We start from the raw sequence: 10,035 nt of genomic DNA, 5'->3' as shown, positions 1-10,035 counted from the left end.
GAATTTGAATGAAGAGATTATGACATTGAACTACTATGTCATCTAGGCGAATTTTTTGCTAAATTTGATTCAACCTTAAAAAATTCGATTAAAAGAGGTGCGAAATTGGCCCGGATGCAGGGCCCTTGACAGGTATAGCGCCAAGGTATTCCCACCCCATATGAATTAAGTGTTTTTAGGTGAAAAGAGTCATGTATGCCTATTTTCCTTGGCAGTGGAATTAACAGCTGAGATACGTAAAACACAAACCCATCCAGTTATTTTTAGTCTTTCAGGGGCCCCCAGCCAGTAGCTGGAAAGTGCTCCCGTATTATTTTATTCTAAGTGAAAAGAATCACTGCTATAATTTCTTTTGCAATGGAAGTAGTACTCAACGAGGTATCAAAAACACCGAAACCAGTTATATACTGAACGGGGCCCCACGGAGTGTTCGTATTAGTGTCCCCACATGTAATTCCACTATCAAGATCTGCATCCCGATCTATTCAATCTGTCAGATCGGGAGAGAGCGGCAAAAGTGTACGGGGACCGGGAGCATCGTACCAGCAGCGTTTGGGTGATGGGGTTGGATCTGGCAATTTTATAGATCGGGAAGAAATTTTGAACTGGTTCAAAATTTCTTCCCCATCTCCCCATCAAGATTGACCTATTTTGATTCGTAGCTCAAACGGGGAGAGAGCAGTGACAGCGTAAATACCGCGGGATGAGCGTAACAATTCCAGGTTTTTCTGACCGTAGTAACAGCGACACAGGAACGTGAAGTAGTCTAAACTAGACACCGACGACATGGTCCCGCTGCTGCGCCGCTTTCTTGATCAAAGCACGACCTTCCCGCTTTAACGACGCTCTCACTAAGTTCTCTACTCTCGTATAAAATCAAGGCCTGTTCCTACGACGCTTCATTCCTGCTTCGATAACGCTATTGGCCGTTTTAGCTACGCTGTTCCTACGCTTTCCCAGACTCAATTACGCATGTCTTCCACAAGCGCATTCGTCGCTCTAAAATCGAACGTAGCCGATACGCTTGAAAATGTTTGCCAGAACAGCAAAACTGATGATGATGAGGAGGACGTTGTCGTTGTCGCGAAAATGAAGACGATGGAGCGCATATTTATTGAAGAAGAAGAGATGCAAACAATAAAGAGAATAAAGCAAAACACTTTGGAGCTACTGTCTGGGGCCCCGTGCAGGATAAAATATCTGACTTTGGTAATTTGGATATCCGATGGGTACTACTTCCATTGCAAAAGAAATTAGCCGTGACCCTTTTCGGCTGAATGAAACCAATGTGTGTGTGTGTGTGTGTGTGTGTGTGTGTGTGTGTGTGTGTGTGTGTGGGGGCACTTTGGAGCTACGGTCTGGGGATCCATACAGGATAAAATAACTGGCTTTAGTGCTTTGGATATCTCTGATGAGTACTACTTCCGATTGCAAAAGTAAGTAGCCGTGACCCTTTTCAGCTGAATAAAATCAATGTGTGTGTGTGGGGGGGGGGGGGGGGGGGGGGTAAGGGGGCAATATGGGGCTACTGTCTGGGGCCCCGTGCAGGATAAAATGACTGGCTTTGGTATTTTGGATTTCTCTGATGGGTACTACTTCCATTGCAAAAGAAATTAGCCGTGACCCTTTTCAGCTGAATGAAACTATTGTGTGAGTATGTGTGTGTGTGTGGGGGGGGGGGGGCACTTTGGGGCTACTGTCTGGGGCCCCTTACAGGATAAAATAGCTGGCTTTGGTGTTTTGTATATCTCTGATGGTACTACTTCCATTGCAAATGAAATTAGCCGTTACTCTTATCAGCTGAATAAAGTCAATGTGTGTGTGTGTGTGTTTGTACGTAGGGCTTATAGGGGGTGGGGCACTTTGGGGCTACTGTCTGGGGCCCCGTGCAGGATAAAATAGCTGGCTTTGGTGTTTTGGATATCTCTGATTGGTACTCCTTCCATTGCAAAAGAAATTAGCCGTGACTCTTTTTAACTGAATAAAATCAATGTTTGTGTGTGTTTGTACGTAGGGCCTATGGGGGGTGGGGCCCTTTGGGGCTACTGTCTGGGGCCCCGTACAGGATAAAATAGCTGGCATTGGTGTTTTGGATATCTCTGATGGGAACTACTTCCATTGCAAAAGAAATTAGCCGTGACCCTTTTCAGCTGAATAACACCATATTTGTGGGGCCCTTTGGGGCTACTGTCTGGGGCCCCGTACAGGATAAAATAGCTGGCATTGCTGTTTTCTAGACAAGTACACCCAAAGGAACAATATCCACCAACTTTTGTCCGTGACCCCCTTCGGCTGAATAAATCCATTTTTCGGGGTCCCTTTTTGTGGCCCCTAGGCTTACGGTACAGGATGTGACTTGCCAGCAATTCATTTTATTGACCCTTGGCCACATCCTTATATGATGAGACCATCAAAAAGTGTGACCCTTTTCAGCTGAATAAATGCTCTGGGCCCCCGGTCTATTATGCTTTGTCGGAATCACTCTCACGTTTTTGCGACCATGGGTACAGTAGAACGTGTCAATAGTACGAGATTATTCGACGGTGAAGGCTTAGAAAGGGACATTCCCTTTTCCCGTATCATTGCGTAATGAGGGGCTGGTCGATAAACAAGGCATTGTTCGGATTCTCTTTGGTGAGGAGGTGCGTTCACCACTACAGTGGTGGAGACTCATCCCTTATTACACCAAAGAACGCTATTGACCATTGTGCTGGATATATCTTACGTGAGCGATGGCGACATGATTTAAGTGAAATGAAATGGAATGAAGCGAGATTTTATTCACCAAACAATAACATAATAAACATTGTCGATATATAGTCAAAGTAGTCAATAGTTAAAAAACACTATTGGTTTAAAAAAAGAGAAGAACCGGCAACAGAGTTCGGGCTAGTCGAGGCCAGTCCTTTCAAAATTATAAATCATAAAGCGTATTTGCAATATTTGCAGGAGCAATATTATATTATGTATATAATTACAGGTTTTCAAATCCATCTCCTGTTTGTTTGTTCGTTCTTTCGTTTGTCTATTTATTCATTATAATCAAACAAACGGATAACGAAAAATATTTAGTTTATTTAAAAAAAAAGTATATATACATCATATAAATATATACATTATTCATACATAATGCTTTCAAAAAGAAAAAAAAGAAATTGCAAATAATGGCTTACGTGGTACCCATTTCAGAGTTAATTCTATCATGGAGTCCGGTACAATCCTTTATTGACAAATAATTAATGTAGTCATTATTCATCGAACAAAGACGTATTAATGAGCATAGCTGCTATATTTCCCCCGCCCCTCCTCCGTTGATGTCTCTTAGATTTGTCAACCCTAGTTTTGCACCTGTAGTTTCTATGCCAACGCAGAGTTCAAGTTGAATTTGATAGATAAGAGGTAAAACAAACACAGTACAGCTATAGCATGGTACAGACTTTTCATCAAAACAGGACATATAGAATTATCACGGCTATGGAATATTCAAATCCATGTATAGTTTCCATGGAACTTTAATTTCTGTCACAGCCACAGGTGTTAAGCATTTCAAATGAAGAAACGATATCTTTGTACGTATATATATATATATATATATATATATATATACATATATATATAGCAATAATAAAGTCACAACAGAGGAATACAGGGAATGCATTAATAGCCAATCTTGATTTAATGAATAATCCGAATTTTCGCACTGTCATCCCTCAAGAAGAGGAAGGTTCCTCGAAAATTCGGATTATTCATTAAATCAAGATTGGCTATTAATGCATTCCCTGTATTCCTCTGTTGTGACTTTATCATTGCTATATCTAGTACTGCCAATACGCGGAACAACTACAATATATATATATATATATATATATATATATATATATATATATATATATATATATATATAATAGTACCATATAATAGACATATAAAATATTTGTGTCTGTGTCTGTGTCTGTGTGTGCATTGTTCTTTTTTCGCTATCCATTATCAGTCGTACATATATTTTGTATTGTACTTAGTGATTTGTCCTTTCCAGTTGCTTTAACAGTTGAATTGCTATGAAAGGCATTTTTTTTATATATATCATACAGCAATAATTGGTTTTCTGCATTTTCAGAATCTGTTACCTTCTAATATTTTTCAAATGTTTTGCGTAAATAACAGGATCCATCATTATGATACTCGTAATAGCAATTTCTTTATGTTCAAAGTTAATACACCTTTTGTTTAAAAATCTGTCCGTTTTAATCTCCCCGTTGTTTGGAATTCTGTATCATATAATATACGCCGTCATAAGTATTCAAAGATGTCAAAAATCTCTCAAACAGTATTTTCTTGATAAATACTGAACCTTACTGTTTTTACCTGCGCATTTTCATATGATTGTCACATTTCTATATTTTGGTTGTTGTTGTTGTTGTTGTGGTTTGAAATTGTAAAACACTCAGTGTGCCGCTATAAGTACTCATATACTTGAGAGAACTTATTTCATACAAGCCCTCAAGGCTATTCTCTAGTTCTCTTTTTCATTTCCATGAACTGTTTGATATGGTAAAATATGTAAACTCTAATTTTGCTTGTCTGCATTATATCATTGATCTTATTTTGATTGATTTTTGTTGGTGTTCTTTGTAACCACTGATTTTTTTTTTATTGGAATGAATAAACGAAAGAAAGAATCGTATCGAAAAGAATTGTATCGTGATACAAATAAACAAATAACCCCCCCAAAAAAGGAGAAAATTAACAACAACAACAACCATAAAAAGACAACACACACAAAAAAAAAAAACACCTGAAGGCAATGTGCGGTAGACACCACAACCTGTATAGACCCCTCTAAAATTGCGAGTCTATAGAACTTTTTTTTTCGACTGAGAAAAAAGTTACACTGCATAATGGTCAAATATTCTCTCATTTTATTTTCCTGCAACTTTGCCAGAGAGTGTGTTGTTTTGTATGTCTATTCATTCCCATATACAATCTGAAGATTAACAAGCAATCTTGCTATTATATCGTTTGCTCGTAATCCAGTTGTATATATGCTCATAAACAATTTGCATTTGTCACCGTTTAAAGAGCATGATTTTGATACGTCAATGTGAACATAATGTTTGTATTAATTCTTCAAACGGGGAGGGGAAAATACGAAAGAAAAATATGTGGTTTGATAATCCTGTCCCGTATTTCCACCCACAACATCGCACGTTTTGTTCATAATTTTCGAGCACTTTTTTTTTTACTCTCGAGGAGCAAAGTCTGCTCCGTCATGTATAATGCGAGATGTAATATTGCAAATATTTAGATTTTACACGTCCTTCAATGGCGTCTCGATTTTGAGCATAGCTGACGCGAGGCATAAGATTTACAAGGCAAAAAAAAAAAGTGCAATGGAGTTAAAATGTATTTCACATTCGATCAGATAATTTTGCTTCTTGCTCTTCTTTTTTTCAATTGTTGCGGAATTCCGTTTCACACTGTGGGTCACGTAAAATGGACCAGAGGGGTGTTTCATAAAGCTGTTCGTAAAGTTAGGAACAACTTAAGAGCAACTTGTGATCAGTTCGTGCTATACTTATCAGAATTTCCATAATTCAACACAAGAACTGATCACCAGTCGTTCTTAAGTAGTTCGTGACTTTACGGACAGCTTTATGAAACAGACCCCCCGGTGTATGAGCAAAGCGGACCATGCTGACAGGAATCAGATTTTCCACTTATCCTGTGATTTGAGTGAGGTTTGGGATTCTGTTCATGACCCGTATAGTATCAGTAATAAGATAGCATGGTAGGCTGGAGCTATGTCTGGAAGATTGAAAAAGAAAAATCCTACTGCTATTTTTCAGATTCTAATTGTGGGTTCTTGCGCAATAGGATACCTAAAATACCTTTTTTTTTTGGGGGGGGGGGGGGAAGCGGTACAATCGGTCTATCCATAAAAAGAAAGGAAATGTATAAATAGTAAGACTGGAACGAAAGTAATTAGGATGTCAGTACATCTTAATGAATATCAATATGTATGTCAAAAAAAAACAATCTTTATCTTGCGTGTATGATTATGAATGCACTCGCACATTTCATCCTAAAAGAAACATGGAGTCCTATAGTCAAAAGCATTTACTACATCAACTGGGACAAAGATCTGTCTTACTCCACAACGACCTTTGGGAAATAACCCCTAACTAAAACAGATGCGAATTGATAGTATTCATATACCTAACTTTAAGCATTCATGGTGGACAATAAAATCAATTGAAAACGTAATAGTGCAAGTGGTAAAAGTTAATCATTCACACTAATACACGCAGAGAAACCATTAAATGACACCAGGGGGGCATTTCATGAAGCATTTTGTCTGACAAGTTGTCGGACAAATTGGGCTCTCAGCCAATCAGATGCAAGGATTTCAATAGCTTGTAACAGTTTGTCAGAAAAATATCCGACCAAAATGCTTCATGAAATGCCCCCCAGGTACACTTCATTTTATGTTCAATTCAATTCAATTAGATTCAATGACTTTTTTTTCAATTATATCTGTACAGTGTATAATAAATACTTCATTTTCATTCAACAAAACTGGCAATACATTGCACTTTTGACAAAATATATAAAGCTCGTAATTTGTAAAACACATGTTATAAGATGTAAAACAAAATACATGTACGAATGGATTCACTGAAACACTACCGACTTTTGTATTGGTAACAAAATGGAAATATTTCTAGCGATGGAAAAGAGCTATGATCTCCTGAAAGACGGAGCCTGCAAGACGTGGATCACTCCATAAACGATACCAATTAGGTCTACATCTATATCAAGATTGCACATGTGCTACTGTGTAAACAGCATATTATACGTGTACTATAGTTGATGAGTCTGTGGTGAGATATATTATTTATATTTACAGTGTAGGTTTAAAATTTCTTCAACCAGCACACATAAAGCAAAGTTGAATGCTTTTAAAAAAAGTTTTTGTTTTTTTTGGTTATATTTCGGCGAAAAACAACGTAGGTCTATATTTGCTTACCTTTACGAGGGATCGGCTCAAGGTGCTGATTCGTCGGGCTACTTCTGGACTCGCGAAGACAACTTGCTTTTCGAGTCAATCAAAGGAAAATAACTATAGCACGTAAATCCAAGTTAATCTGACTTTGAGCCCGATCCACCGTTGAGCATGGGTACCCATGAGCACTGTTCTACACACCTGTTGTTCTCATTCGCTGCCGATCGATGTGGTGCTGCGAGTACAGATGTATTATGATTGTGTTACAAACATTAAAAAACCCTACATCGTCTTCGGTATGATCACGTGATCGCTACTGCTCAAATCAGAAATCGTCAATATAGCAGGACAAACAACCCCGAGTGGCGTCAAAATCGTGGTATTTCAGCCTGTCGAAGTGCGTTAATGTATACGGTACTGCAGTATAGTAAGAGAATCGAGTGCCTCTAAACGAAGGCATGCCTTCAATACTATATACAGCAGTTGTACGTCCAGTTCGTCGTTTGCAATGAAAGTAAAATCGTCCATCCGTTCCCTATTCAACGGAGAGTACAAGAACTACACTGTAGGCCTACTTCACAGTTCCGCTCCATCGCATTAAATCGCATATTCCCCTATCCTTGTAGAATTTGAGGTTATTTACCAAATCAGATTTCTATATTTTGAGTCATTATTTCTTAGCTTTCTATGTGGACTTTAATGTGCGTGTCTGTGTGTGTATGTGCGTGTGTGTGTGTGTGTGTGCGTGCGCGTGTGTGGGTGGGTGTGTGTATGTGTATGAGTGTGTGTATGTGTATGTGTATGTGGGTTGGTGGTTGTGGGTGTGGGTGTGCTCTTGGTTTTTGGTGAATCGGGGGTTGGTGGGATTGGGATTTGATTTGAAGAAAGATAGTTATAAATTGTATGAATTATATTTGGAGAATTTAATATTTAGGATAGATGTAGATTTGGTTGGGAGGGGAAGGGTTGGTGGGGTTTTTTGTGAATGAGTTCATTCTAGATTTGTATAATGTATTTTTTGTTTGTTTTTTATGTATTTGATCGTGAAGTGAGAATGAGTTACATTATTCAATATATTCAAGGGATATAGGTTATGTTTGGCATTTGTCAATGCTTTCTCGTGAAGGAATTATCAATGGGATTGATTCATAATCGAGTTATTAATGTTAAGGAGAGATTATTTGCAGATAAATTGAAAATGGATTTGTTTGTGTTTTAAATTGTTTTTGTAATGTTTTTGTTCATGTTACATCCACAATGGGTTGATTCATGAATGAAATCAATAAGTATCAAGGAAAAACAAAAGTGTGTGTGTGTGTGTGTGTGTGTGTGTGTGTGTGTATGTGTGTGTGTGTGTGTTTTCTATTGATTCCCTTTCCTTACTTTAGGGCCTGTATACAGTAGATGTGGAAGCAGTCCCCCGCCCCACACAACACACACTTTTGCCTCTTCAAGGAAAAAAAAAATCAAAAATGAAAACGGTGATACGACATTTGCTCCTGCGACAATTGATCCGGTCTTACTTTCTCCATAAGGACATAGGATTAGGGTTGTGATACGATTGATTTTAGGTTTAGTTTAATGTGAAGGTAATGGTTAGGGTTATGTTTGTGAGTAGAATTTATATTTGGCTTTTTATAGCGTGCAGATATTTCGTGGGAGCAATTCAATTGTCGCAGGAGCAAACGTCTCGGAACCAATGCAAACAAAATGTAACGCGGGAAAGGCCTGGACATGAAGTGCCGCTTTTCAAAACCATGGCGTGCCACGAACCCAAACTGTTGAGTTCTTCGCTAACTTAGCGGGAAGTCTGTCCTCAATATCTGACAAGAATTAAAAAGTGTCAAGCTGTACCATATTCAGTTTATACAGAGGGTAGCCAGACATGCAATATTTCGGTGCGTTAGCGCTTCTCCAGGGAGCGAAGCGACCGAGCATGGGAAAGTCGTGTGAGGGGATGCCCCCGCCAAGCACGAATTAGGGAGCTTAATATTTTCTTCAAATACCTCATAATAATTACATTATTTAGCTCTTACGAACTATTAAGCTGTTTCACTGCGCTTTTACACCAATCATCTTCTGTGCTGCTATGCTCAGCTGCTATGCTTACACTACAATCTATGTCTACTTACTTTCTCCTTAATTGAACACACCTAAAACAATTTCAAATTTGAAACCAAAAATAGCTTATCAAAATGACTACACCATTTCAAAAATACATCAACAAACTGCACAAAAGAGACAAAGGAATATAATAGGACCCTCTACCAGCACCCATACCGCAGTGCGGGGATACGTCTGTTCCGTTAACATGAGGAACTGCATGTATGAACAATGCCCCATGTCAACATCAGTGAGGTTTTTAAGCTCCAAATCGTGCGGTCTGGTGCATAGTAAATTTAGTATTTTGAATTATTGTAATGAAAAATAGATTGTCCCGAACTTTTTCTTTGTTGGTTGGAAATCCATATTGAAGAATGTTTTGTGTGAGGCGTGAGATCAAACTTGCCAGGCGTGTGAGCGTGAGAAACACCGTTGAGGCGTGAGTCTACTATTTATTTGCGTGAGGCTAATTGGTAAGTTTGTGATTACAATATAGAATCATTGTAAGAAAAAACATGTAATTCAAATCGAACGTACAATAAGAAATAATTATAAAATTTCACGTTTCACAAGCTTACACGAAATATTGGTATCGGTCAAAGCCACATTCAATCAGACTAGGCACTGACGCCATTGCCAAACAGCAATCCCATTATTTATACAAAATGAAAGATATAATATAATATATATATATATATATATATATATATATATATATATGTATATATATATATATATATATAGATATATGTATATATATATATATATATATGTGTGTATGTGTGTGTGTGTGTGTGTGTGTGTGCGCGCGTGTGTGTATGACATTGATTAATACTTCAGTGACTGTACCACTGCAAGGATGTTGTAACACTACAATAATCTCATTCAAAAAGTAGGCCTATAGGATATTTCTAGAGATTTCATTTCAA

Source organism: Diadema antillarum, unplaced genomic scaffold, assembly GCF_040938485.1.
Source record: "Diadema antillarum isolate AM-2024a unplaced genomic scaffold, OU_Dant_1.0 scf00000103, whole genome shotgun sequence".
NCBI classification, from domain to species: domain Eukaryota; kingdom Metazoa; phylum Echinodermata; class Echinoidea; order Diadematoida; family Diadematidae; genus Diadema; species Diadema antillarum.
The sequence above is the reverse complement of the archived record's forward strand: the minus strand, read 5'-3'. Positions refer to the sequence as shown.